At 47.5% G+C, this 26,733-nt stretch overlaps 1 protein-coding gene across 33 annotated transcripts in view; it reads left to right on the forward strand.

Annotated features, from left to right (window-relative positions):
- SLC22A23 (solute carrier family 22 member 23) overlaps positions 1-26,733 on the forward strand; it is a 189,745-nt gene that overhangs the window by 7,653 nt on the left and 155,359 nt on the right. The window contains exons 2-3 of one of the 33 annotated variants that reach the window (XR_004974199.1): positions 15,877-16,023; positions 18,342-18,871. The exons of 30 other annotated variants lie outside the window; for them this stretch is intronic. The gene's annotated coding sequence lies outside the window, so the exon portion shown is untranslated. The remainder of the gene's footprint in view (positions 1-15,876; positions 16,024-18,341; positions 18,872-26,733) is intronic. 2 more of the 33 variants (XR_004974198.1, XR_004974200.1) reach the window with 2 other exon arrangements.

The raw sequence follows: 26,733 nt of genomic DNA on the forward strand, positions 1-26,733 counted from the left end.
CCTTTCCTCCTTCCTTCAGCTGATAGTTCCTGCTCACCCTTCAGATTAGCTCAGTCCTCATCCGGCGCCCCCAGCACCAGCTGTCCCTTCGTCATAGCACTCACTGTGTGTGATAAGAATGGTGTCTGTCCATCCCCCACTGGAGGTGTGTCTTCCTGGTCTTTCACCCACAATGTCATCATAAATGCCTGAACCCACCTGAAAACTTGATGTTATGAAAAGAGTGGGAGTTTTCAGTTCGGCAGGTGTGGGTTCAAGTCTTGACTGAGCTGCTCATGACCAGTTCACCTTTGAGAGCTGCAGGAACCTCATGAGCAAACCAGGTCATTACTCACCTTACCTGGAAGGCTGTCCTGAGGGTTGAAGGAGAGCAGCTGGGGAGAGCCTGGCAAACAGGAGGCACCTGGGGAATCTCAGACTCTTCTTCCTGCATCCTGGGGTGAGGGCTGGCTAAGTCATCTGAGAAGTGCCTCAGTGGGGAGGAGCTGACGGGCCACACCTGGAAGGGTGATTATTCCTTGGGAGCTCCTAGGTGTCTGTCACCTTCCTTTAGAGCAGTGGTTCTCAACCTTCCTAATGCCGTGACCCTTTAATACAGTTCCTCATGTTGTGGTGACCCCCAACCATAAAATTATTTTCGTTGTTACTTCATAACTAATTTTGCTACTGTTATGAATCATAATGTAAATATCTGATATGCAGGATGTATTTTCACTGTTACAAATTGAACATAATTGAAGCATAGTGATTAGTCACAAAAACAATATGTAATTATATATGTGTTTTCCGATGGTCTTAGGCGACCCCTGTGGAAGGGTCACTCGACCCCCAAAGCGGTCAAGACCCACAGGTTGGGAACCGTTGCTTTAGAAACTGATGGTGTGGGAGCCAGGTGTGCCATTAAGACAAGACATCTGGATCCGGAACCACAGACCTGCAGGGGTTTGTCTAAAAGACCCTTGAAAGGGTCTGTTTTCATAGCTCTCATCTGAAAACAAAACAGGTCTCCAGCCACAGGGCGCTGAGAGGGTCTGGAAAGGAAAGGACCTTCCTGGGGGGCCAAGGCCCTGAGGACCAGAGAGCTCCACTGGTTAGAAGTTGGGAAAAATCAGAGAGAAAGTGGCATTTTAGAGTTGATGATAACCTTGAGCTGTAATGGCAGGGATCAGAGACCTAACTTCAGAGTGAGGGGCCCCCTTCAGAGCGGCCCTGTCCCACCTGGAGTGCTATTCTTGCTGGGTTTTTGTGGGAGAGCATTGCCTTTGATCTCACTAGTCTACAGACTTTGATCTTTACTGAGTTGGGATTTAGTAGTTTTGTTCTTTCATTTGCTCAGTGTTTGTGCAATGCTGGTCATTACCCACAGGCAGACCTCCTCCCAACAGTGCCTTACAGATTGCCGAGGCCTACGTTCTGGGAAGGGGGCAGTGGTTATTGATTGGTTTAAGTGGAGTTCCTCTGAAGTAAATCGTTGCTGTAATAGAACAACACTACGGCCCGCCAGGCCATCCATTTGCGAAGTATATACCCTATCCAACATTTCTTCTTAGGTTACAAGTACAGAAAACAAATTTCAAATTACATAAATAAAACGGAAAAGAAACATATTGGGAAGATGCATGAATGATTGCATAGGGAACCCTAGGGTTGGATCTGAGATCAGAAAATGTGTGTGTCGGGGAGGCATCTTCAAGAGCCCTGCTGCCAACCCTCGTTCTTCCAGAAGCCACGTCTGCTCTCCTCTCATCTCCTTCTCCAGAGCTGGCCTCCTTCCCCTCTAGGCTGCCTTTGTCTGTGGCTGTTACTCCCTGGCCCCGGTCAGCAATGGCCAGCATGGAGGCCAGTGTTCCTTTGTCAAGCTCCAGGTTCCTGGACTGAACCTGATGTTCAGCTTGGGCTGGGGTGGTGAAAGGCAGGCTTCAGAGCAATGTGCTGGGCTACCTGGGGCTGTGTGTGTGTGTGTGTGTGTGTGTGTGTGTGTGTCCCCTTCAAGCCATGGGACAGTAGCTGGTCTTCAATGGGGTAAAAGGGGATTAGGATTTTTGGGGGGCAATTAAGCAAGAATAATTGAATATTGATGATTTGACATTTAAATGCTTTACACAAAGTATTCGTTTTCTTCACAAGGACTCAGCATGTAACTTACCTGGCTGTTTAAACTGCTTACGTTTAGTATGAAATTGGCAAGAATACCCCTTCTGATGCTTATTTTCTGGAAAAAATTATAGATGGCCTTAGTTATCAGCTCCCCATCACTGCAGGAGCTTGGAACAAGCCCTTGGGCAGTCACTGAAGCAGTTTGGCAAATTCCCCTCCACCCCTGCCCCCTGCAGGTTTCCAAACCTTCCTTCTAATCAGGACCAGCTGCAGAGCTGAGGGGCCCAGTGAGAAATGGAAAGGCAGAGCCCCTTGTTCAAACATTATCAAGGTCAAGACAGTGACAGCCTGGCACGAAGCCACGACCCTTCTGAACGGGCCCTGCTTCTGTGACCCCCAGCCTGCCATCGGCCACAGAACAGGTTGTCATCACTACAAAGCTTTGCTGTGCTTTGTATCTTTCTCTAGGTTTCTGGTAGTAAAAGTGACCCATACTTATGGGCCTGTTTTTCTCAGGGAATGTTCCATAGGCCTACCACGTGCTGTTTTGCACTGTGAGTTAGCGCGAGGCCTACAGTGCCTGAAGGAGCCAGGCGCCTTCTCACATTTGAAAAGGCTGCTCCTGAAGCGAGCCAGCGGTTTCCTTATCTGAGGAGTGAACCGAAGAGCTGAGTCATGGGAGCATGTGGTAAAGAATGTTAAGTCATTAGGAATGCTAGTTAAATGTTTATCAGCCTTTTTTTAAAGTGGGAAGGAGGGTCAGTCCTTTATATAATTTAATTCTACTAGGTAACAACCACACTTTATTTCTTAGTGTCACTTAAAGAATAAACACAAGGCGATGATGCCGGCATTAAAAAACCACAAGCATCCCAGTGCTCATATTAAATTATGGACGGTTATGCGCCCAGCATCATAGTTTGTACTACAGTGTGTTTCCTCCCAGATTAGATTAAAAGCTGTTTTCTCTCTGTGTGTTTAAAATATGCCTTACAAATTGGGCACCCCTGCTTGCTACGTGCTGCGGAACGCCACTGCTCTCCAGTGGAGACACATGAGTTCTTGCAGTTAACACAAAGGTTTGTGTCCTACTGAGACATTTTAAATTGTGATAAAATACACGTAATATAAAACTTACCATCTTAGCCATTTTTAACTGTACAGTTCAGTGGCATTAAGTATATTCGCATTGTTGTGTAACCAACACCACCATCCATCCACAGAACTTTTTCCTCTTCCCAAACTGAAACTCTGCTCTCCCCATTCTCCGTTCCTCGTAGACCCTGGCAGCCACCATTCTATTTTCTAACCCTGTGAATTTGCCTACTATAGGAACCTGATATAAGTAGAACCATACAGTATTTGTTCTGTTGTGACTGGCTTAGTTCACTTAGCATAATGTCCTCAGGGTTCATCCATGTAGTAGCATGTGCCAGAATTCCCTTCCTTTTTAAGGTTGAACATATCTCATTATATGGTTAGACCACACTTAGTTCACCCATTTACCCATCAGCAGATGCTCGGGTTGCTTCCACCTTTCGGCTCTTGTGAATAATGCTGCTATTGACATAGTGTTGTCTGACTTTTTGAAGATAGCTACATACAACCCCTCCATCCCTCCTCCCCCGCTGTCAGGTGATTTCTGCAGCCACCTGTGTAGCACTTGACCCTGATTTTTCTCTCAGAACATCTGCTCTGTGGCAAACCTTCTGCTGTGCTCTGGGTAGGTGACAGATGGATATATCGCTTCTGCCCTGAGCAGGAGCCAGTGGTATAGCTGAGACCTTTAGTAAGTGGAGGATTCCAGGGCAGTATGAGATGAGCTGAGACATAAAGGGCTGGGAACTGAGGGTGTGGGGCGGGAGGGGGGCAGGATGCTACGGCATGTGAACTGGCCCAAAGGAGGGCTGGGGTTCGGACAACCCTACAAGACAAGGAGAGAGGCCTCCAAGGAACCAACCCTGCTGACACCTTGGTCTCGGACTTCCAGCCTCCAGAACTGTGAGGGATAAGTTTCTGTGGTACTTGTTTCAGCAGCCCAAGCTGACTGATACACCGGGAGCCACCACAAGCGGGTGAGTGACGGAGGACTCAGGCAGGAGACCGGGAGGAGAGGAGTGGCCAAGGGACAGAAGGAAAATCAAGAGCAAGCACACTCCCCTGTCAAGAGAGACGAAGGAGTGTGGAGGACTGACCGGCCACTGCCAAAGCCACACAGAGGTCACCTGAAACCGCTGAGGCTGTCCTGAGGAACCGAGCATCAGGGGAGCCTGACCTGTCTGGAGCACAGAGACCATGTGGCCAGCTAAGCAGGAACCTGGGCACAGCTGGTGCTTGCCCGGAGCACAGACCAGTGGAGGAGAGGGCAGCAGCTGCTTCCCCCGCACAGTGGTGAGGGGGCTTGTCCAGGTGGTTTTCAGGAAAGGCCCCCACTCACCTGTGTGCTGTGGGCGAATGCAGAGGCTGAGAGGGAGCTGAGGACACAGGTGGATGGGCACCGAGCCCCAGCGGACAGGGGCCTGGGCTGGAGCATGTCCTCCTGTCTCTTCTGTTGTTTCTTAGTTTAGGAACCTCAGATGCTCCATAGCCCATTGGGGAAACATCAAACCGACCCCCAGGAACTGACCATGGACCTCGGGGTTGGGTCCTAGGTCCTCCTCCAGGTCCCTGCCCCTCCGCACCATCCCTTCGTAGCATTTGTCGGCTCCTTGGCAGATGAGGCCCTTTTTCAGTCCTTTCCATTCCTGTCTCCACCCCAAATGGTCTTTGCACCCCAGACCGTGTGGGGCTCACCTGATGCTGGGTCCCTCAGGACGGCGTCAGTGGTTTCATTCGGCCTCGGTGTGGCCTTGACAGTGACTGGTTAGGCCTCGACTATCTCCTTATGACAGGGGAGTGTGTTTGCTCTTGATTTCCCTTCTGCCTCTTGGCCACTCGTCCCAATCTCTTGCCTGAATACTCACTCACTCACCTCCTTGCGGTAGTTCCCAGTGTATCAGTCAGCTTGGGCTGCTGAAACAAGTACCACAGAAACTTACTTCTCACACTCTGGAGGCTGCAGTCCGAGATCAAGGTGTCCGCAGGTTGGTTCCTCGGAAGCCTCTCCCCAGGGCTTGTTCATGGGTGTCGTCTCTCTCTGTGTCCTCAGAGGGTCTTCCCTCTGCATGTGTCTGTATCCTACTCTTTTCTTACAAGGACACCAGTCCTGTTTGATTAGGTCCCACCCCACGGACCTCATTTTACCTTAATTACCTCAGGAGCATCTGAGGTTCCTAAAGATCATATCTCCGAATAAGGCCACATCCTGAGGTACTGGGGTCACTACTTCAACATGAGGGTTTTGGGTGAGAGAACAATTCAGCCCTTATCTCCGGTTTTCCAGCTCACACCCTAAGTGCAGCGGCCCCCAGTCTCTGTTCTGTGACCCTGATATTTCCTTGAAACCCAAGGCTTAGCTAAGTATTTGGGTACCTGCTGGGCTGGGCCTCTTATCTGGCCTCTGACCTTATCCACCCCACCCCACCCCACCCCACCCCCACCTCAAGTTCAGTGTTTTGCTCCTAAGAAGCTGAGTGGCTCTATTAACGTTCCTGCTTCAGAAAACTTGGCTCGCTGTAGCCTTTTGGATGAAGTGGGGCCTGCGTGGTGACTTTCTAGGTCCCTCGTGATCCTTACCCTTCCTGCCTCCCCTGCAGCGGTCCCATCACGCCTGTACCCGGAAGCCTGTGCTCCAGCCCCGATTGGGTCTCAACACTTGACCTTTGCCAGTGATGTTCCTTCAACCCAAAATCTACCTCTCCTTCTTGCCAGCGTATCACTTTCCTCAGGCCTTTCCTGAGTCCCTGTTTTCCACCTCAGTCCCCAGCTCTGCTTTCTTGTTAACATTTCGTGAGGGGTGTAGGCGGAGAGGTGGTGAAGGGGCTGCTCTCTTCTAGGTAAGAGTTGCTGATTTAATTCTGGGATGATAAGAATAGGAAGAAGAGGACAGAAATCTAAGTCAACTCAAACCTAAAGTCAAATTTCAGTGAATTACTGAAGACTCAGAAGAGCCATGTAATTTATCTGAAATAGAAACGAATCAAACGGGAAATCATACTGGGCAAAGGAGTGCCCTTACTTTAAGCCACTGGTTTTCAGAACTTCAAGTCACAAAGCTGCTTCTTCCTCTGAGAGCTCCACATTGAACTGGTGTGTCTGAACTAGGACTGCGGACAGAAGTGATGGGTCAGCTGGGGAACTGTGGGAAATACCTGTGGCAGTTGTTTTAAAAAGTCCTCTGGAGGATTTCCATGCAGCCAGGGGGCTTTTGGTGTCTGGGAACGTTTTTGGCTGTCATAACTGAGGAGGAGAGAGCTCCTGGCATCTAGAGGGTAGAGACTGGGGTGCTGCTACACATCCTATAATGCATAGGACAGCCCCCACAGCAAAGAGTGACCCAGCTTAAAACGTGGAATGCCAAGTTTGAGTAATCCTGGTCTAGGCTAATGTAAAAGTTCATCGTATTTTCTAACCACACCTGGTAGATGGCCAGGGGTCGTCAGCCCAGGAGCCTTCGGCTGCTCTGTACGCCACAGGGGGAGAGTGGTGGGCAGGCTCAGACTGCAGAGGGCGGCTCATCGTGCTGAGAGTCACCCGGACACATTCCCAGTCCCCTTGCCCGCTGTGAAGAAATGGATTGCTAAGGACACTAATGGTGTAAACCAAGTGTCCGTGGGCACATGTAGTCTACCTAAGGAAGCACATTACAAAAAGCTGCCTTAGGATGTTTATGTCCAAATGAATGTTGTTAATGACCACATCACTCATTAAAGTAGGTCCTTTGAACCTCTGCTTAGAATAATGCTTGGTCACTTGAAAAGGAAACATCTATTTGGACGTCAAAAACGTCTCTCTGTCAGACTAGCCTTTTCCAGAATTAATTCCTCTTCAGGTGGCTTGGTAGTGTTTTCAGCAGCTGGAAATGAGAAGTCCCCAAGAGACCCAGCCACCAGGAGCTAGTGGCCAGAGCCAAACATGAGCCTGGTTTATGTTTGCTGAGGAACAGATCAGGGTTGGCGTCCCCCTTGGGCACAGGCCCACGTGGCCTGAGTGCGATGTCTCCAATGACAATGCACGCACCGCTGAGGGTAAGTGTGCCTACTACGTGTTAGGCAGGGCTGCCAGCGATGTGCACTCTTCCCGCTCAGATGCTCACAGCCCCGGCTGTCTGTCCACTCACTTGGGTTTCTTTTTGAGGGTTGTGCTGATTTTCGTGTTGTTCCCCATACAGAGCTATCAAGGGTATAGATCAGTGGTTCTCAACCTTCTGGCCCTTTGAATACAGTTCCTCATGCTGTGACCCAACCATAAAAGCATTCTTGTTGCTACTTCATAACTGTAATGTTGTTACTGTTATGAATTGTAATGTAAATATCTGATATGCAGGATGGTCTTAGGTGACCCCTGTGAAAGGGTCGTTTGACCGCCAAAGGGGTCACGACCCACAGATTGAGAACCGCTGGTATAGATGGAGAGACTAGCTGAGTGTTCTGGGCTGGGCAGAGTGCCTTGTGGGGACTCAGAAATAACTTCTGAGTGGGAGATAAAGATGCTTCGACTATCAGTCATCCAGGGAGAGGGAGTGAAGTTCAAGAAGGTGATGCGGTTTTGTAGGGGCCTATCCATGGCCTGGTAGTTTCTGGAGGTGTATTGCATGATGAGTCAGCAAATCTACATTCCAGAGTAGGGTTTTTGATTATTTCATTTTAATAGAAGGTTTATTTTTAATCTCTGTCTGGTAAGTCTCATAGGAAGCAACTTTTCAGTAATGGATATCATCAAGGTTATGAGGGTATGGGTTTTTTTGTTTGTTTTAGTGTGTCTGTTGATAACATGTTTGAATTTAATTTAATTGTGGTTTAAGTATAAGCTGTGATTTCTCTAGTTAATTAACTTTTCATTTGCCATGTTGTTTCCCCCATTTATAACCCTAGTTCTGTTTTGACAGATTCGTAGGTAAACGACTAAAGGAAAGCAAAACTACTACCTTGGTTATGAATCTCATTACCAATAGCAACTTTTGGGAAACTTAAATGACCTTGAATAAATGGAAGGTTACCAGGAAATTTAAAGACTTGTGGATTATCATACTGAAAACAGGTTTTTAAATCTGCAAAAGGCAGTTTTCTTTTTTTAGGATGGGGAGACAATGACATGCAGCAATCTTTCTTAGCTGACCTGTTTGAGCCTGTGTAGCAAATATAATGGCATAATTTCATATAATAGTTAAAAATGTATGCAGGGAAAATATCACAGAAGAAAAACCCAGAGACGTGTGTAATATTCAGATGTTTATTAAGCAGCTACTATGTGTAAAACATTGTGTCAGGAGCTGCAGGGGAGAAGGAGCCTACGAGTTGTGCCTAAAGAATGGGTGGTCCTGGTGGACAGAGATGGGCTGAAAGGGAGCATACAGGGAAGAGGGAAGCATTGAGCAAAAGAATGGTGATGGGAAGGGTGGAGGCTGAGCTGGGAATAACCAGGATGTAGGTATTCTGATGGGAAGAAGTAAGAGGAAGCATTTGTTCTAGTTAGGAGGAGAGAATGCACAATAGTGTGAAGGGTTTGAAAGCTGGGGGAGGTCTGTTAAGATGCTGTCTGCTACAAATAGCCAAAAACCTCAGATCAAATGGAGTGACAAATATACAGAAATACATGTAATGTTTCTGGAAGTCCAGAGATAGGATAGGCTGTACTCCACAGTTCTTTCTGTCACTGTCCTGGGCCTTTCTCAGCTTGGGCTGCCATAACAAAGCCACAGACTGGGTGTCTTAAGCAACAGAAATTTATTTCCTCACAGTTCTGGAGGCTGAAAATCCAAGATCAAGGTGTCAGCAGGGCTGGTTTCTTCTGAGGCCTCTCTCCTTGGCTTATGGTAGCTACCTCTGCCCTGTGTCCTCACATGGCCTTCCCTCTGTTGCAAGTGTGTCCCAATCTTCTTACAAGGACACAAGTCATATTGTGCTGGGGTCCACCCTGATGACCCCATTTTAACTTAATTACCTCTCCAAAGGCCCTGTCACCAAATACATTCTCAGGTGCGGGGGATTTTGAGGGGACACAGTTCAGCCCATAACAAATGCTGACTTCTTTGTAGTTACAAGGTGGCTTCCCCTGATGGGGGTTATTTGCTACCCCTGCCCTCAGACTTGGAGAAGAGGCATTGGCAAAGGGAACACCGGTCTTCTCCCTTTCCTTGGAGGTGAGTCCTCTGACTGATACCACTCACCAGGGGATGCCACGTGTGCATCGTAGATGGGGCTCCTTCCTCCAAGTCACGTGGGGTGCCGGGGGCCTGCACAAAACAGGGTTCCAAGTAGAACAGAACAGGGGAGAGGAGGTGCTGTAAGTTACCAACACAGCCCACTGTTCTCCAAAGAGAAGCCCAACTTCCCCTGGCAGGTGATGGAGACCATTGAAGGCTTTTGAGCAGGGTTGTCACAGCATGTCCCAGGCGCCCTTCCCATCCCAGCTGCATGCTGGCGGCTGTCAGCAGGCTGCTTGTTTCACCCTTGCAGTGGCCCGACCAGGCAGTCCCGTCACCAGCATCCGGCAGGTGAGGAAACTGAGACCAGGATGCTGAGAAACTTGGCCAGGGACACACTGTTAATAGCTGGTCAAATCAGCATTCTAAAATGCATCACCCCCGCTCCAAAATCTATGCTCTTTCCATGACACCCGCTTCCACATTTTCAGAAGATGAAACTGGCTGTGGTGGAGGAGATAAGAGGATGGTGCTCAGTGTGAGGCGAGAACAGAGAGGGCTCCGCAGGAGTCTGTGCTGTTGATGTTGAAGTCCCGACCACGTGGACTAAAATAGACCCTCTCAGACGACAGGTGTGCACAGCATTGGCCCTTCCCTAGGCTCTGAGGGAGGTCGGGCTCCGGCCTCTCCTGCTGCTGGAGGTTGTGCGTTCATCGGTATTCCTTGGCTTCTGGATGCATCACCCCAGCCACGAAGCTCCCACAGCCTTCTCCTGCGTGTCTTCACTTCATCTTCCCTCTCCATGTGCCTGTGTGTGCAGATTTCCCCTTTTATGACCTCATTTTACCTTAATTACCTCCAAATACAGTCAAATTCTGTGTCACCGGGGCGAGGACTTCACCAGAACTTGCTGGGGACATAACTCAGCCCACCACAGAGTCCTGTCAGGGAGAAGGGAGGAGGTCCATATGGTTAGAACACAGGCGTTCTGTCCTTCACAGGAAGAGGGCTTCCCACCCATCTTGTCCACAAGTGAAGGTGGCTGAAGTGGTCGGAATCCAGGTGGTGATAGAAGGGGGCAGGTAAAGAGAAAAGGTGGCTGTAAACAGGGGTGGGGGTGTCTATGGGCACCCTTTATGAGGGAGGGAGTTGGAAGGAGGCTGTGGCAGGTTTATGGGCTGAGCGTCTTAGGCAGGGGTCCTCAAACTTTTTAAACAGGGGGCCAGTTCACTGTCCCTCAGACTGTTGGAGGGTCGGACTATAGTTTAAAAAAAGAACTATGAACAAATTCCTATGCACACTGAACATATCTTATTTTGTAGTAAAAATACAAAACGGGAACAAATACAATATTTGTATTTGCATGTGGCCCGCGGGCCGTAGTTTGAGGACCCCTGGACTCTTAGGTATGTCAGAGCTGAGTCGGGCAGCAGTCCTCCTCAGGAGGGGCCTGCCTCTCACTTACCGAACAGCTGGAGCGAGAGATTAAGGGATGTGGCTGACACGTGACGTGGCTGACCTGACACTGTGGCCAGCTGCGGAGGCAGCCCTGGGCTCCAGTTCTGCCTGGTGCACCCTTGCACCTGGGAGGCAGGATTGAAGTGCTGAGTCTTCCTTTTGATGCAGGCATGTAGACCAAGGGTAGGGGACTGTTTTGTTTGCTTTTGGTACAGTTGCAACAGCTCTTGTTTTGGACTGACGTATGACCCGTAACCATGTTTATGAAGAACCGAAGGCCTTGAAATAGCAACTGTGTGAGTTGTTCACTCTGTTCTGAGCTCAACCTAGAGATCGACTTTGAAACTGCAGGGAGTGTGCAAACGCTTCATTGGTGAGGTTTATCCGTTATTTGGATTCCTCTGTCAGGAATCTCTTCCCCTTTGCCTCCTGCCACTGGAGGACCAGTGCAAGGAGGAAGAGACTGGATATTTTGGCCTCATCTTTAGGGACCCATTTAAAACAATTTCCCAGATTCTTAAAAATGGAGGTATAATTAACATATAGTAAACTACACATATGTATTTTAGTGAGGGTTGGCTCATATTACACCTGTTAATCACCAACTAAATTAAGATACAGAATTTTTCTCAAATTCCTTCAAGCCCATCTCCGGTCTGCCCAGCCACAGGCAGCTGCTGCTTTTATCTCCTTCACCATAGCTGCGCTAGGCCTGGTTCAGAATGTTCTGTAAGTGGAATGATGCAGTGTGTAGACTTTTGTGTCAGCTTACTGTTGCCCAGCACCATCTTTGAAATGTGTCCATAGTACTGTAAATCAGTGACTGTTCCTTTTTGCTGCTCAGTAGTATTCCACGGTGCGTGCAGGCCGCACTTTGTTTACCTCTTACCCTGCTGCAAAACATGAGGGCTGTTTCCTGTTTGTGACTGTGATGCTTAGATGGCCGTGAACATTGTACTCCGAATTCTGTAAATCCTTTCCACCGCTTATTACTCCCAAGTTCTAACATTTAAAAGTTGATTGACAGAATCAGAGCAGCTAGTGAGAAATGTTGACTTTTAAAAAATCTACATAAGTTTCCTTCTTTCTCTTTTCTTTCAGAGGGTAGGAAGCAGGGGAGTGACAGGTGCATGTGGGGAGGAGACTGTCCTCTCGACGGGGCAGGAATCCTGCGTCTCTGTCCCTGGCCTGAGAGAGTGTGGCCCCACAGCTCCAGTGACCCACTCCCAGGGTTGAGGAGGAGGCCCCAGGAATGGCAGTGTTAACAGGGTTACATGTGGGTGGGGAGAGGCATTTTAGTGAGTGTTAGCTCATACTACACCTGTTAATCACCAACTAAATTAAGATACAGAATTTTTCAGTAAGCAGACACAAAAGTCTACACACTGCATCATTCCGTGTGGAAAAGGCATTGCCAGTCAGCTGCTGTCCTGCCACCCAAGGGGGAGTTCACCAGTTGTTCCGATGTTTCTTCCTGCCTCCTATAAACAGGGGAGTGTCCTTGAGCAGCTAGTACTCCTGCTGTAGCCACCTCCTGCCATGTGGGATCCTTGAGGAGACCCTCCTCACCCTCTCTTTCTATATGAAGACCTGGGTCAGCCATGGGAGGCAGGCAGCTCCAGGGTTAGAGAACTTTTGGAGCAAAAACCCCATCACCCAGCCCCTAGCTGAGTGCAAGGAGTAGCGCAGCCCCAGTTCACAGGGGTGGCCAGGGGAAGTCTTTTCTCATGGGACCCGCCCTGTAGGATCCTGTTTGTTCCCTGCACTGGGGTCTGGAGGGAATTAGAGGAGTATCTTCCAGCAGGAAGCAGGGACTGAGAGGAGAGTCAGCCCTCCCAATTTCTCATCTCCTATCTAAAAACCATAAAGGGGCCTGGCCAGGTAGCTCAGTTGGTTAGAGCATCATCTCCATATACTGAGGTTGCTGGTTTGATTGCCTGGCAGTGCACATACAAGAAGCAACCAATGAATGCATAAACAAGTGGAAAAACAATCAATGTTTCTCTCCCCCCCCCCAAAAAAAAATCAATCAATAAAATAAATATAAAAACATAAAGGAAGCAATGAAATGTAGGCAGACATTTCCCACCATTTTTAAAACATATGAAAAACGTTGCTTGTTCATAGGATTTCTCTGTCTTGTGGTCACTCAGCATTTTGTTAGAAGTGTGTTTGTGCTTCAGCACACATGTTGTCCCAAGTTGAACTGCGTTCCTTTTAAAGCCAATGAAGTAACTGGTGATGGACTGTTATTGAGTTAACTGTTTAGAGATTGGAGGCCCCAAAATGTTCCGCATACATGATACGTTTCCCATGATGGCTGTTGAAATTACTGAGCCAGAGAACTACAGGAGTGACTTTACCCAAGTTCTCCCCACAGTGAGATATTGAGTGTTTGGAATAGTAGCTGTGCATAGCAGTAAAGAAGCTGGGTTCCTTTAGGTTTTGTTAAAGTAGTCACAGGATTTCATTTATTTAATCCTCATCTGAGGACCTGCTTAGGGAGAGAAGGAAGAGGGAGCTGAAGGGAGAGAGAGAAACATCGATGAGAGAGAGAAACATTGACCAGTTGCCTTCTGTACCAACCTGCAACCCAGGTATGTGCCCTGAACAGGAGTCGAATCAGCAACTTTTCGGTGTACTGGGTGACACTCAACCAACTGAGCCACCCTGGCCAGGTTGAAAAAAGACATTTTTAAAGCATTTTTCAGTGCAGGCTTTTTCACCGACTCAGTAAACTTCACCACGTGTGGAGAAGCGGGTGTCCTTCGCCCTGCAGGCAGGCACTGCTTGACTGAGGGCCTAGCAGAGGTGGGAGCCCAGCGTGCAGCGCAGCGCAGAGGGCCCGGCAGAGTCCCAGCACTGACTGAATCCCAGTGCTGCCGCATCACCACAGTGAAGCTCAGGGGGTGACTTACTTCTCAGAACCTCATTTCCAAAGTGGAGATGAGACTCACCGCACAAGCCTTTGTGGGGATTGAATGAAGCCGTCGGCCTGCAGGCTCCCTCTCACAGTGTGTGCTCTGAGACACACATTCCATCTGGGCTTTTCTGCATCACGTAGACAACTACTATGCCTTATACAACCAAGCGCAATTTTCCAACCCTTAACTTTAGACCTTTAAAACAAGAAGTATGGGAGTTCACAGGACGTCATTAACATCAGCCCTGGCAATGACCGTCTTCGTGGCATGCAGCCAGCCAACCCAGCCATGGACACACACCGGCTACTCTGCTTTCTCACTTTCAGAACCCTCTTCCATTAGCTCATACCACACCCAGCTATTCAGCATCTTAGGTGGTTTTTCCAGGTTCCCTAAAATGCCCTCTTTCTCAAAATTCCCTCTCTTTCTATTCCTACTTTTTAAAATATCTGGGAAACTGATCGTAGGTAGGAGATTACAGCAGTTCACCCCAAGTTATCTGTGACTGACAAGGATAATCGTTCTCCTTTGGGGTTCATCCATATCTTTAAACCTCTTTCTCAATGATTGATCAGTAGCCTGCAACTATAGGTGGTATATTTTGATATTTCTGACATCAGCAGCAAAAAGCAAAAGCCAAAATAAGGTGTAATTTCTGTAAACATTTTAATTCCATTTAAAAGTTGTTGATACATTTTCAATTCTGTAACATGATACGCAAGGCCCCTGTGGATCTGCTCCTGCTTATCTCCACCCTCATCTCCAACTCGGTGTCTGGCCCCACCAGCAGTCTCCTGCCTGCCCCACACTTCTGGTCTCTTCCAGTGCAAGTAACTCTCTTCCTGTTGCCCAACCCCCACACTTGACCAATTAGAAGAGAGAGTCATAACTAAATGGAGCCTCAGGCCTCTCTGTTCCCAGGGCCCATCCATGTATCAGTTATTACAGCTCTTTATTTCTCAGTGTTGTCTTTCTTACACTCTGAACCATTAAGAGTAGAGACAGCACCTGTACTGTCACTTCCCTGGGGCCTAGGACTCAGTAGGTGACCAGATAGTCATTAAACACTGAAGCTGTGCCATTCTCTTCAACACGCAGATGAGGTCCCAGTGGGCCTGGACAAGGATGCTGGCTGTTGGGTAGTGACACAAAGGGAGCGAACGTTTTTAAAAAAAATATGTTTTATTGCCCTAACCGGTTTGGCTCAGTGGATAGAGCATCGGCCTGCAGACTCAAGGGTCGCAGGTTCAATTCCGGTCAAGGGCATGTACCTTGGTTGCGGGCTCATCCCCAGTGGGGAGAGGAAGGGAGAGGGATAGAGAGATAGAAACATCGATGAGAGAGGAACATCATCTATCAGCTGCCTCCTGCACACCCCCTACTGGTGATCGAGCCCACAACCTGGGCATGTGCTTTGACCCAGAATTGAGCAGCAACCTCTTGGTTCCTGGGTGGACACTCAACTGCTGAGTCACACCGGCCGGGCGGGAGCAAACCTTTTTGCATGAGGACAGAACTTGGGTTACCTGCCTTGACCGTTGTGTGAAGTTGAAGGCACAGGTTGAGGGAGCACTTGACTCTGAGGTAGGAAGGTATGGTCACTCCTTTTTGGTGAGTGATGTCCCTTGTACCTTCCACTCAGAGGTAGCTTTGAGGAGAAGGGATGTCTCACTGCGAGGACTAGTCTCCATGGTGGAGAGAAGACACTGTGCCGAGGTCTGGACCATGGAAAAGATCTTCCTGAGGCTATATTCCATAAGGCTGAGCATGTGCAGGAAGGAAGAGATGGCGCCGTTACGTTCTGCCAAATTCTTAAAGCAGGGTTCTCTTCAGAGCGATGCCACTGGTGTTTAAGTGAAATGGAACCGCACCTCGCCCATTTCCCCCCATCCACTTCTTGGGTTTGTCATTGGTAGAACTGGAATGTAATTGAACAGTTCAAGCTAAGACATAAAGATACACTTTTAAAAATTGTGATAAAATATAAATAAAATAAAATTGACCACTTTAACCATTTTAAGTGTATAGTTCTGTTGCATTAAGCACATTGACAATGCTGTGTATCCATCACCACCATCCATGTCCAGAACCTTTTCATCGTCCAACACTGAACGTCTGTCCCCATTAAATGCTCACTCCTCATTTCCCCCTCAGGCCCTGGCAACCACCATTCTGTCTCTATAACGTCTCTGGGCACCTCATCTCAGTGGGACCATGCAGGATTTGGCCTTTTGTACCTGGCTTATGTCATTTAGCTCATCCATGTTGTAGCAGGTGTCAGAATTTTCTTCCTTTTTAAGGGTGAGTAATTTTCCACTGTATGTACGTATCACATGTTGTTTATTTGTCTATCTGTCAGTGGACTCTTGGGTTGCGCCTACATTTTTGGCTGTTGTGAACAGTGGTGCTGTGAACATGGGTGTACCTATATCTGCTCTCGTCTCTGCTCTCCCTTTTGAGGGGTACGTAGACCACTTTGTAAGCAATTTCCTAGAGTACGTAAGTGCCCTGGACTTGGGCTGACTGAGTGACCTCCTGTTGAGAGGCGAGGACCTGCAGTGCAGTTACATTTCTTCCCTAGGAGTCTGAATGTGACACAGTGATCCTTTCTGTTGTGGTTGACCTTCTGCATATCATTTCCTAAGAGTATTTGATATTTGTCCATCTGTTACTAATTAGCCCTTATAACGTCTGTGAAGACGGAAGTATATTTATCATTTTTATTTTCTCTGATCAAAGGTAGGAAAAAGATTCCTTTACTTACTTGGATTACTCTTTGATATTCATGAATAGCAGCCTTTCTCCCTTAGGTAGATTGCCAGAGGTGACAGGACTCAAATCCCAAGATTGTCGTGTGCTATAATTTGCATTGTGATCGCTCATATTCTGCAGAAATAGGTTTTGTAAAGTGTGTTGTGGGGGAGATGGTTTCCATGGTCAAATAGGTTTGGGGAGGATGAGTGTAGAGTCCCCTCTGCAGGATTCATGACACCCATTGGCACAGTCAGGGCCGCTAGGTGCCCTGTTGTCAGTGATGCTTCCGCGGTGACTGGACAGCTGGTCACTTTTTGGGATGAACACCTATGGCTGCCCTTTCAGTCTGCTGCCTGGAGAATGTGCTTTGGCTGCTCATGTGGACGTGAGTCTGTCTTAAAGATGCAGCCACACGGGCACAGTCCGGAGGAATGGTTTTGTGTATGGACCGCTCATTTCATCTTGTCTTTCGCTCGTTTGCTTAGAGGGAGGAGAAAGAGTGGGAATGCTGAATGGAGGACTTGGTGGTCCCTGAAAAGCTTTGTAAAGTCTGCTCTGTTGAGTCAGTGGTTAATGGGTAGTCATGTTTTGGATAGTTCTGTGAATTATACCTCCTCAGGGCGTGCCTTAGGTCTGGGATGGAACTCAGGTGCCCTGGCTTCGCGGAACAAGGCGAGGCCCTCGAGACCACAAACACTGACTGAAAATTAACACGTAGCAGAGGGACCACGGAAGCAGAGCAACTGCTTCTCCTGCTCCTCAGAAGGCCGTCCCCGCCTGGTTCCTAAGTGCTGTGGTCCCAGACGCGTGGGCAGCAGGAGGATGTCCTTCCTGAGCTGGTCGTCGGAGGCCGGCCACCTGTGCGGTCCTGTGTCCTCCTGCTACCGGAGGGTGGGCGGCCGTGCAGCACGGCTGAGGACTACTCGGGGAGACTCCCAAGGACGCCCACTGGGCGGCTTTGCAGCTGCTCTGGCTTGAAAGGGTCTCTGCCCCCCTTTCCTCTCTTCTTGCTGAGGTTCAGATTGTCTAGTATGTTCTCCATGTCTATTTCCCACACGTCTGGCCACGTCCTGTGTGGGCTCCTGGGGTCTGTCCCAGGAGAATTGGTTCACAGTAGTGAGCAGTACTTTTCAGGGGGATGGTCTGGCATTGGTTGAAGAATAGGTTTGAGTTGTATTTGAGGAAATACCTTGCTGAGCTACCTGTCAGTTAGCATGTCGCCAGGATGTCAGAGGCACCCCGAGTGGAAGGGGGGCCCTTTCCTTGGTCACTGCCCTGGGGCTCGGCTGCCCCTTCTCCCATCCTGTGGACTGTGCTGCACACTAGTGCTTTCTGCGGGAGCAAACGGCACAGCCACACTTTGCTGTCACATCGTCAGGTGGGCACAGTGTTTTTAGGAGATTGATAGTTCAAGAAAAAAACACAATCACCCTTTTGGGTATAGGGTGTTGTTAGCTTTTGAGAACAAATCTACTTCTTTTCCTTTTGATCAGAGAAATAGTATGTTGAATGAATGAATGATGGTGGGCCGTCTGGGAGATGGCTCTGTGCTGCTATCCTCCGTGGGCTGCTGGAGGTCAAAGCGAAGGGCATTGCAGCCTGCGCAGGTGAAGGACGCAGAAGGCGTGGAGAACCCCTCCGGTGCCCCCTGGCTGCGATTGCAGCAGCACCCCTGGGCACCTCTCTCCCGCCTCCACCATTTCTGTTCTGGTGCTGGCTATGCAGACAGGACGTACAACTAGTTGAATACCCCTTCGCTTGGAATAGTCAGGGATAAGGCTCAATGAATAATGCAGACTCTCAATGTCAAAACCCTTTTGAAAACAGTTTTATTATTCTAACAGTCAAACTTTACTTTCCAACAGACTTAATCCCCCAAGGAGCTGCTTAAATGGATGACAAAATTAATGAATCATAATAACCTGTGCCAGTTACCACTCGAGGCACGTTCTTCACATTACTTTGGACTCATAACAAACCTATATGATAGGTTTTGTGACTCCTCTATCACAGCTATTGCAACTGAGGTCCCAGGAGGTGAAATACCTACCCCTGGTCATAGGACTGCCAAGGGAAGATGCCCACGCTCCCACACTCAGTCCATCTGGGCCGGAATCTGCACTCTCACCACCATGTCCAGCTGCCGCACAGTTGCATCTGGGCCCTGGGCTCCGCCCCCTGGTCAGTCCTGAGATTCCAGGCCCTCTCCAGGCTCTTGTTTATCGATGGCACCCTTCCTCAGAGGTGGTGGTGAAGTGCAGTCCAACACAAGTGCAATGAAGACAAAGACCAAATGGGTAAAAGTTCAAGAAATTGTGCTGCCCTCGTGCGAGCCCATCTGTGGGGTTTGTTGGACCAGGTGCAGCCCGGGGCCCTGTGAAATGTGCTGCAGCGGGTAGGTGCTGGCTGTCTTCAGGGAAAACTGGAAGTTGTACGGCTTCCGGTTTGAGCTGGACAAGGCAGACAACATTTGTTTGAAGAGGCCATTTTACTTCATATCATTCTTGTCCTTTCAAGATGGTTAGACCGGTTGGGACAGGAGGAAAACTGGTTTGGCTTCTCAGTTATTCTGATCCATAAATTATAAAAGGGATGACTATTTGACAGGAAGCCTGAGTTGGTCTCAATTAAAATGTTGAGTTGATTTTTAAAAAATCCTTTATGTTGTAAGCGTTTTGGCCTAGGATGAAGGTAGACAGGATGACTGTGAGGTTAGGACTGGGATGTTCACCTTGTCGTCTTGCTCGGCAGTAACTGACCCGCGAGACTGGGGGGAGAGCCTCGTGTTCCCGTGCATCAGGGTGGCCTGTCCGGAGGTGAGGTTTTCCACGGAAGCTGGGATAGAGCGACTGAGGCTGAGGAGACTGGGCTCTGCCCACGCTTGGCTCAGCGGCATGCTTTGTTAGTTTGAGTGACACTTCACCTCTCTGGGCTTCAGCTTCCTCATTTTTAAAATTAGGAGGTTGACCTTGACTTTTTCCAGCTTTTCAATACTAAAATCTATGAAAAATAAGAGACTGTGATATTTTTTCACAGGTACTTTACAAGTCATTTTTGTTTGGTCACATAACCATGAAATAACAGCAAAGCCTGTCCCAGTTCCATAACACTGTGCCTCCCTATACATGGAGTGTATTGAATACCTGGAGACAAATGCTGTGAGCTGTAACAATTTAACATAAAGCAGAGAATTGTTTCTATTTGCATGAGCTAGGGCTGTTTCTGTGAGTTTATTGGGGTGTTGGTAGTAAAGAACATGAGTTTTAATCAGACCTGGGTTTATAATCTTCTACTTAAGCCATTTGACCTTGGACTAGTTGCTTCAGCCTCAGTTTCTTCACCTATAAAATGGACACACTGGTAATAATGCCTGTGTCATAGGCCTGTTGTGATGGCAGAATGAGAAAGCTTAGTCAAAATAGCTAGAAGACCATGGTAGGTACTTAACAAATCTTAGTTTCCTTTCTTCTTAGAACAATGCCTAATTTATATAATAGATTTGTTTTATTAAGAAAGAGTTATTCATTGTTTTAAATAAATTTCTCTATACCCAATATTCTGTTGGCTTTTATAATAAAACTAGAGTTATTTTCCTCTGGGGGAAAATTACTAGTAGTGAAAAGTTTGGCAGAAACATTTAAAAACTATATTGCTTATATAAATTTTGTATAATAATTATGTATGAATTATTTAAATTAAATTATAATCACAGAGAACAAAGGATTAAGAAGGTCCTTGGCACAGTGAACACAAGCAGACACAAAGAGCATTTGATTTCTGGGAATGACAGTTTCTACAGGACACTGTCCCTTCCTTTGCACCTCCTCATTCCAGATACTAGCTTAGGGACTAGGGATATAGAAATCAGGCAAGGTCCCTTTCTTTGAAGAATGCGACTGCTGGGTTGAAAAACTTCCTATGAAGGGTCAAAGAGTAAAAGTTTTTGGCTTCGTAGACCATGTTATCTGTGTAACTCTACCTAAGCAGTTGTGGTGCATAAGCAGTCAAGGACAATACAAAATGAATGAGTGTGGCTGTGTTCCAATAAAACTTTATTTATAAAACAGGGGGGAGGGTCCTGTTTGGCTTGCAGACTATAGTTTACTAACCTCCCGAGCCAGTGAAAGACTTATACATAGCCAGCAATCTACACTAATAAAAGAGAAATATGTAAATTGGTCATCATTCCGCTATGCTCACCAGCCAATCAGGATGAGTATGCAAATTAACCCAACAAAGATGGAGGGTTAATTTGCATATGCAGGCACCAAGCGAAGACTGAAGACAACTGAAGACTGAAGAGGCTTGGCTTCTCTGCTGCGGCTGGAGCGGAGAAGCCTCGCTGCAGCCGGAGCGGAGAAGCCTCGCTGCAGCCGGAGCAAAGAAGCCAAGCCTCGAGGCTTGGCTTCTCGGTTGCGGCCAGACCAAAGGCCTGGGTCCCGGGTGCTGGAGGAAAACTGGTGCCGGCAGCCAGGGGAAGGAAGGCCTATTGTGCGAATCTTCGTGCAACGGGCCTCTAGTTATAATATATTGTGATAAATAGTCTGGGTGTTTATCATGAGTACAGGATGCCACAGAAGTACAGAGAAGGCTCACCTGATCCAACCTAGGAGGAAGAGAATCCCTCACCTGAGTTTATTAAACTTGATAGAAATATGGAAATGTATTCATTTGAGTCTTTGTAATTTTGTACCTCTATCCCTTTTCACTTAATTGCATACTTACAAAGGTAATATATGCTCATTGAAAGAAAAAAATGCAAGAAAGTCCGCCCTACTCTCATCCCTAGGTGATAAACAATGTTAAATAATTTTGGCTGAAATGAACTTTCTCCTTTGAATAGGCATTGATCCAGAAAAACTGGAGAGGGGGGTGTGGGAGACATGGACATTGTAGAGCAGATGTTGAAGAGCAATGCAGCAAAGGGCACTGAGGCTCTTTGGGAGCTCACAAGCACTTTGGCATGGCTGGCTCGTGCAGGGTTGGCAAGCAGAGGGGCAGGCATGTGGATGGGGGTTGACAGATGAAAGGGATGACTCAGATCATAGAAGGACAGTAACAGGGCAGTGTTGAGTCAGAGTCTTAGCCTGCCAGCAGTGGGAAGGGATTGAGGCATTTGCTACTAGCAAGTGAAAGATGATTTTCCTCCTGTCTCTGAGTTCGTCCATGATTGATCACACCTGTGTGATTATTAATCTTTCTCATTTCAAGGGTTTCCTGATCCTACTGTCAAAGTTCCCCATTCTTGGCTCCTTTCCAGAATGAGTGTGATCATTTTAAATGTTAATGTTATAGTCCAGTTTTGCTCATGTCCTCTATTACACCAAAGGATATCCCCTATTAACACATGAAACAACTTTTTAATTTCTCAAGCTAGAGTCTCCCAGTTATTTACTATAAATTAGTGTGCTCGAAGCCTGTGTGTTGATTTATTTCACTTAAGAGCTTTAGTGGTTCCTCCCGTTTAATGCTTAGGGCTATGGGATTTCTTTTTTCATTTTCTTTTTTTTTCGTTCTGATTTTGCAGTAGGCTCCTTTGCTTTATAGGGATTACTTTAAGTCCCTCTCTTTAGAGGTAGTTGGTGAGGCCCATTAGTAAAATATGAATTGCAGAAGTTGGAATGACTCTCCAAAGTTTTTCTTGCTAGAAGGGCATCCATTGCTTGCTTAGAATTCTGTGTACCCTGTTTCCTTTAAGAAAGAGTAAAGAACAAAAATGAGAAATAACCCTACATCAGCTCCCTTGGCCTATTTCTGTTTCCCTTTGAAATTGTCTTTGAAAGAGGTCTTATATCTCTACTAGAGGCCCGGTGCACGAAATTTGTGCACTTAGTGGGGGCGGGGGAGGCTGGGGTTCCTCAGCCCAGATTGCAAGAGGGCACAGGCCAGGCCAAGGGATCCTACTGTTGTACAATCGGGGCAGGGAGGGACACAGGTGGTTGGCCAGCCAGGGAGGGATTGCAGGAGGGCTCCAGGGTATGTCCGGCCCATCTCACTCAGTCCCCATCGGCCGGACCCCAGCAGCAAACTAACCTACCAGTCAGAGCATCTCCCCCCTTGTGGTCAGTGCACATAATAGTGACTGGTTAACCGGTCGACTGTCTGCCCCCTGGTGGTCATTGCACATCATAGCAAGCAGTTGAGCGGCCTTAGCATATCATTAGCATATTATGCTTTGATTGGTTGAATGGCCAACCAGACAACTGGACACTTAGCATATTAGGCTTTTATTATATAGGATTCCTTAAAAAAAAAAAGCTCAGATTCAGTAAGACAGGAAGCCCCCATGTCAATAACTGAAGCAGTGATTTCCATTTCAGCAAAGCCCAGCAGGTGTAAGAATATCATGGAAGAAAAAAGAAACAAGACAGAGACCACTGTGGGAGGGGGTCAGAATGAACCCAAAATTACTACATAAGTTGAAAAAAGGACCATGTGAAGTTCAAGAAATGTAACCAGCTTGAATGCTGTGGTTCTGGAATGGGCTTCCCACAAATGAGTGGGAATGCAGGTGCTGGTTGGTTGTGCCTTCCACCCAGCGTGAAGAGGCTTGCAGTAGATTTTTGGTACAACTATTTTCCTCAACATGCTATGTTTTTGTTGTTGGTGGTGGTGGTTTTTTGTCACTAAGTTAGAAAAAGAAAAAAGTTGAGCAGCAATGAATGGAAAACAGAGATACAAAACAAACAAACAAAAAAAAAACAACAAAAAATTCTTCCATAGTACCTGGCAGGGATATTCATTATGTCATTTTAAGAAGCTTGCAAGGATGCCAGCCTAACTGGCAGCTGTGTCGGCTACTGTTGAAAGTGGATCTCCTAAAACTGGAGGATGAGCTTGGGGCAAAAAGCAGTGAATGATTTTCAAAACATGTAGTATAGCTTTAATTTTGATAGAGTCTTTTAGGAAGAAAAAAAATCATATACTGCTAGATAAAAAAATACTGAAAAACACAGGGGAGCATAGGCTGCCTAAATGTTGAGATGCTAATTGTAGCTAATATGCTGCCTCATTCCTGTTTGTAGGGTGTTCCTTTTGTCTGTCTGTGACTAATCTTTTAGGGTGGACTTGCGCATGTGAGTGCGTGGGTGCGTGCGTGTTTGTCTGCGTTTCTATCGCCTCCAGTTGAGAAATGCAGGGCGGGGCGAAGGTATGGTATATAAAACAGTGGCTCATGAGAGGCTGCTGAAATGCTACTTTAGGGGGGAAAAGTGTTGCAGAAGAATGTTGACCCTATATTTCTCTAAATTTCTACAACTCATTCGGGAATTTTGTTTTATTTAAGCTTGGCATTCTCAGGGTTATTATCCCCTTTGTAGTGCTAAGCAGAAGTGTATTGTCCTTTTATCTCAGCTGACTGTTCTTAGGTTGTTAACAGATGACTTGCACAGTGATGGGTAAACCCCTCCTGGTTTCTAATGGAACAAGCTCAAGTGGGGATCTCCACCACAAAAGGTGAAACTTGGGGAGATTTTTCATTTAGTTCCCTAAAAAAAATGTGTTTGCTTTAGTCAATGTGCATTAACATAAAGAAAATTCAGGCTATGAAGACTTGATTTGTTCCAAGTTGCTTCCCAAACAAGCTTCTCCTAGGCCTAACTTCTTAGATTGTGGTAAAATGCATATTCCTGAAAAGGTGAAAAGGCTTTTATTTTTTATTTTTTTACTAGAGGCTCAGTGCACGAAATTTGTGCACAGGTAGGGTCTCTAGCAGCTGTAGGCTGCGGCTGCTGGCCGGGGCCTCCCTTTCCAGGCTGCTGGCTGCTGGCCAGGGCCTCCCTTCCCCAGCTTCTGGCTGCCCTCCTGGGCCTTCCTTCATTCTGCACCACCCCCTGGTGGTCAGTGCACCTCATAACAAGTGATTGACCTCCTGGTCAGTCGAACTCCCAAGGAGACACTTTGCATATTAGGCTTTTATATATATAGATGATTTTATCTTAACCCTCATCAACATCACTGCCTCCTACCACCATGGGTGTTTATATTATATTTACCTATATATTTTTCTCTCATTATAAGGTTTATAGATGAACTGTAGAAAGTTTGAAAAAGTCAAAACTATAAAACTCAGCCTTTTTTTAAAAAAATCTTTATTGTTGAGATTATTACAGATCTCCCTCTTTTTCCCCCCATTGCTCTCCTCCACCCAGTTCCCGCCACACCCCAGGCCTTTGCCACCCTATTATCTGTGTCCATAGGTAATGCATATATGCATATAAGATCTTTGTTTAATCTATTCCCACCCCCCCCCACTCCTATTCCCTCTGAGAATTATCAGTCTGTTCCATTTCCATGCCTCTGATTCTACTTTATTCACCAGTTTATTCTGTTCATTAGATTTCTTATTCATTTATTTTTATTTTTATATTCAACTAGAGGCCTGGTGCACAAAAATTTGTGCACTCGGGGGGAGGGGGGTCCCTCAGCCCGGTCTGTGCCCTCTCGCAGTCTGGGACCCCTCGGGAGATAACGACCTGCTGGCTTAGGCCTGCTCCCGGGTGGCAGAGGGCAGGCCCAATCCCTAGGTGCAGCCCCTGGTCAGTCTCAGAGCAGGGCCGATTGGGGAGTTGGGGCACCGCCCCCTGTCATGCACAGAGCAGGGCGATCGGGAGGTTGTGATGACACCCTCAGTAACGCTCAGGGTAGGGCCGATTGGGGGGTTGGGGCACCGTCCCCTGTCACACTCAAGGCAGGGTCGATGGGGAGGTTGCGGCGCCACCCCCTGTCACGCACAAAGCAGGGCCAATCAGGGGGTTGGGGCACTGCCCCCTGTCACTCACAGAGCAGGGCCCATCAGGGGGGTTAGGGCTCTGTACCCTGTCACGCACAGAGCAGGGCCAATCAGGGGGTTGTGGCCCCGCCCCCTGTCACACACAGAGCCGCAGAGCGATCAGGGGGTTTGGGCACTGCCCCCTGTCATGCTGATCCTGGTGCCGGGAGGCCTCGCGGCTCCGCTGATCCCGGTGCTGGGAGGCATATTACCCTTTTACTATATAGGGTAGAGGCCTGGTGCACGGGTGGGTGCCGGCTGGTTTGCCCTGAAGGGTGTCCTGGATCAGGGTGGGGGTCCCCACTGGGGTGCCTGGCCAGCCTGGGTGAGGGGATGATGGCTGTTTGCAGCTGGTCACACCCCCTTCAGGGTGGGGGTCCCCACTGGGGTGCCTGGCCAGTTTGGGTGAGGGGCTGAGGGCTGTTTTCAGGCTGGGGGCGACTGAAGCTCCCAACCGCTGCTTTTTTTCTTTTTTTTTTTTTTTTATTCTGGGCCAGCTTTAGCTTTGAGGCTTGGCTCCAGCCTCTGCTGCTAAAAGTAGGTTTCTGGCCTTTGCTTACAATGTTGCAATCCTGCTGGCTGAAGCCCGGTGGACTAAAGCAGGTTTCTGGGGTTTTGTTTAGCTTCTATATTTGTAACATAGTTGCTTAGAGTTGCAGCTCAGAGGCCTGCAGCGGCAGGCAGGGAACGTTGGAGTCCTCTGTCACTGAAGCAAGCAAGCCTCATGTTAGTTCAAGCTGTCTGGCTGCTGGCCGCCATCTTGGCTGGCAGTTAATTTGCATATTGCCCTGATTAGCCAATGGGAAGGGTAGCAGTCGTACGCCAATTACCATGTTTCTCTTTTATTAGATAGGATTGTTGACAGGTATATATTTATTGCCATTTTGTTGTTCATAATTTTAATCTTTTTCTTCTTCTTCCTCTTCTTAAATAATACCCTTCAACATTTCGTATAATACTGGTTTTGTGATGATGAACTTCTTTAGCTTTTTCTTATCTGTGAAGCTCTTTATCTGACCTTCAATTCTAAATGATAGCTTTGCTTGGTAGAGTAATCTTGGTTGTAGGTCCTTGCTATTCATCACTTTGAATATTTCTTGCCCCTCCCTTCTGGCCTGCATAGTTTCTGTTGAGAAATCAGCTGATAGTCGTATGGGCATTCCCCTGTAGGTAACTAATTGCTTTTCAGATTCTTTGTCTTTAGCTTTTGGCATTTTAATTATGATGTACCTTGGTGTGGTCCTCTTTGGGTTGCTCTTGTTTGGGGTTCTCTGCACTTCCTGGATTTGTAAGTCTATTTCTTTCACCAGGTAGGGGAAGTTTTCTGTCATTATTTCTTCAAATAGGTTTTCAATTTCTTGCTCTCTCTCCTCTTCTGATACCCCTATAATGTAAATGTTGGTATGTTTGAAGTTGTCCCAGAGGCTTCTTATACTATCTTCATATTTTTGGATTTTTACCTTTTTTTGCTCTTCTGGTGGGGTGTT

Source organism: Myotis myotis, unplaced genomic scaffold (assembly GCF_014108235.1).
Source record: "Myotis myotis isolate mMyoMyo1 unplaced genomic scaffold, mMyoMyo1.p scaffold_m19_p_2, whole genome shotgun sequence".
In the NCBI taxonomy this organism is placed as follows: domain Eukaryota; kingdom Metazoa; phylum Chordata; class Mammalia; order Chiroptera; family Vespertilionidae; genus Myotis; species Myotis myotis.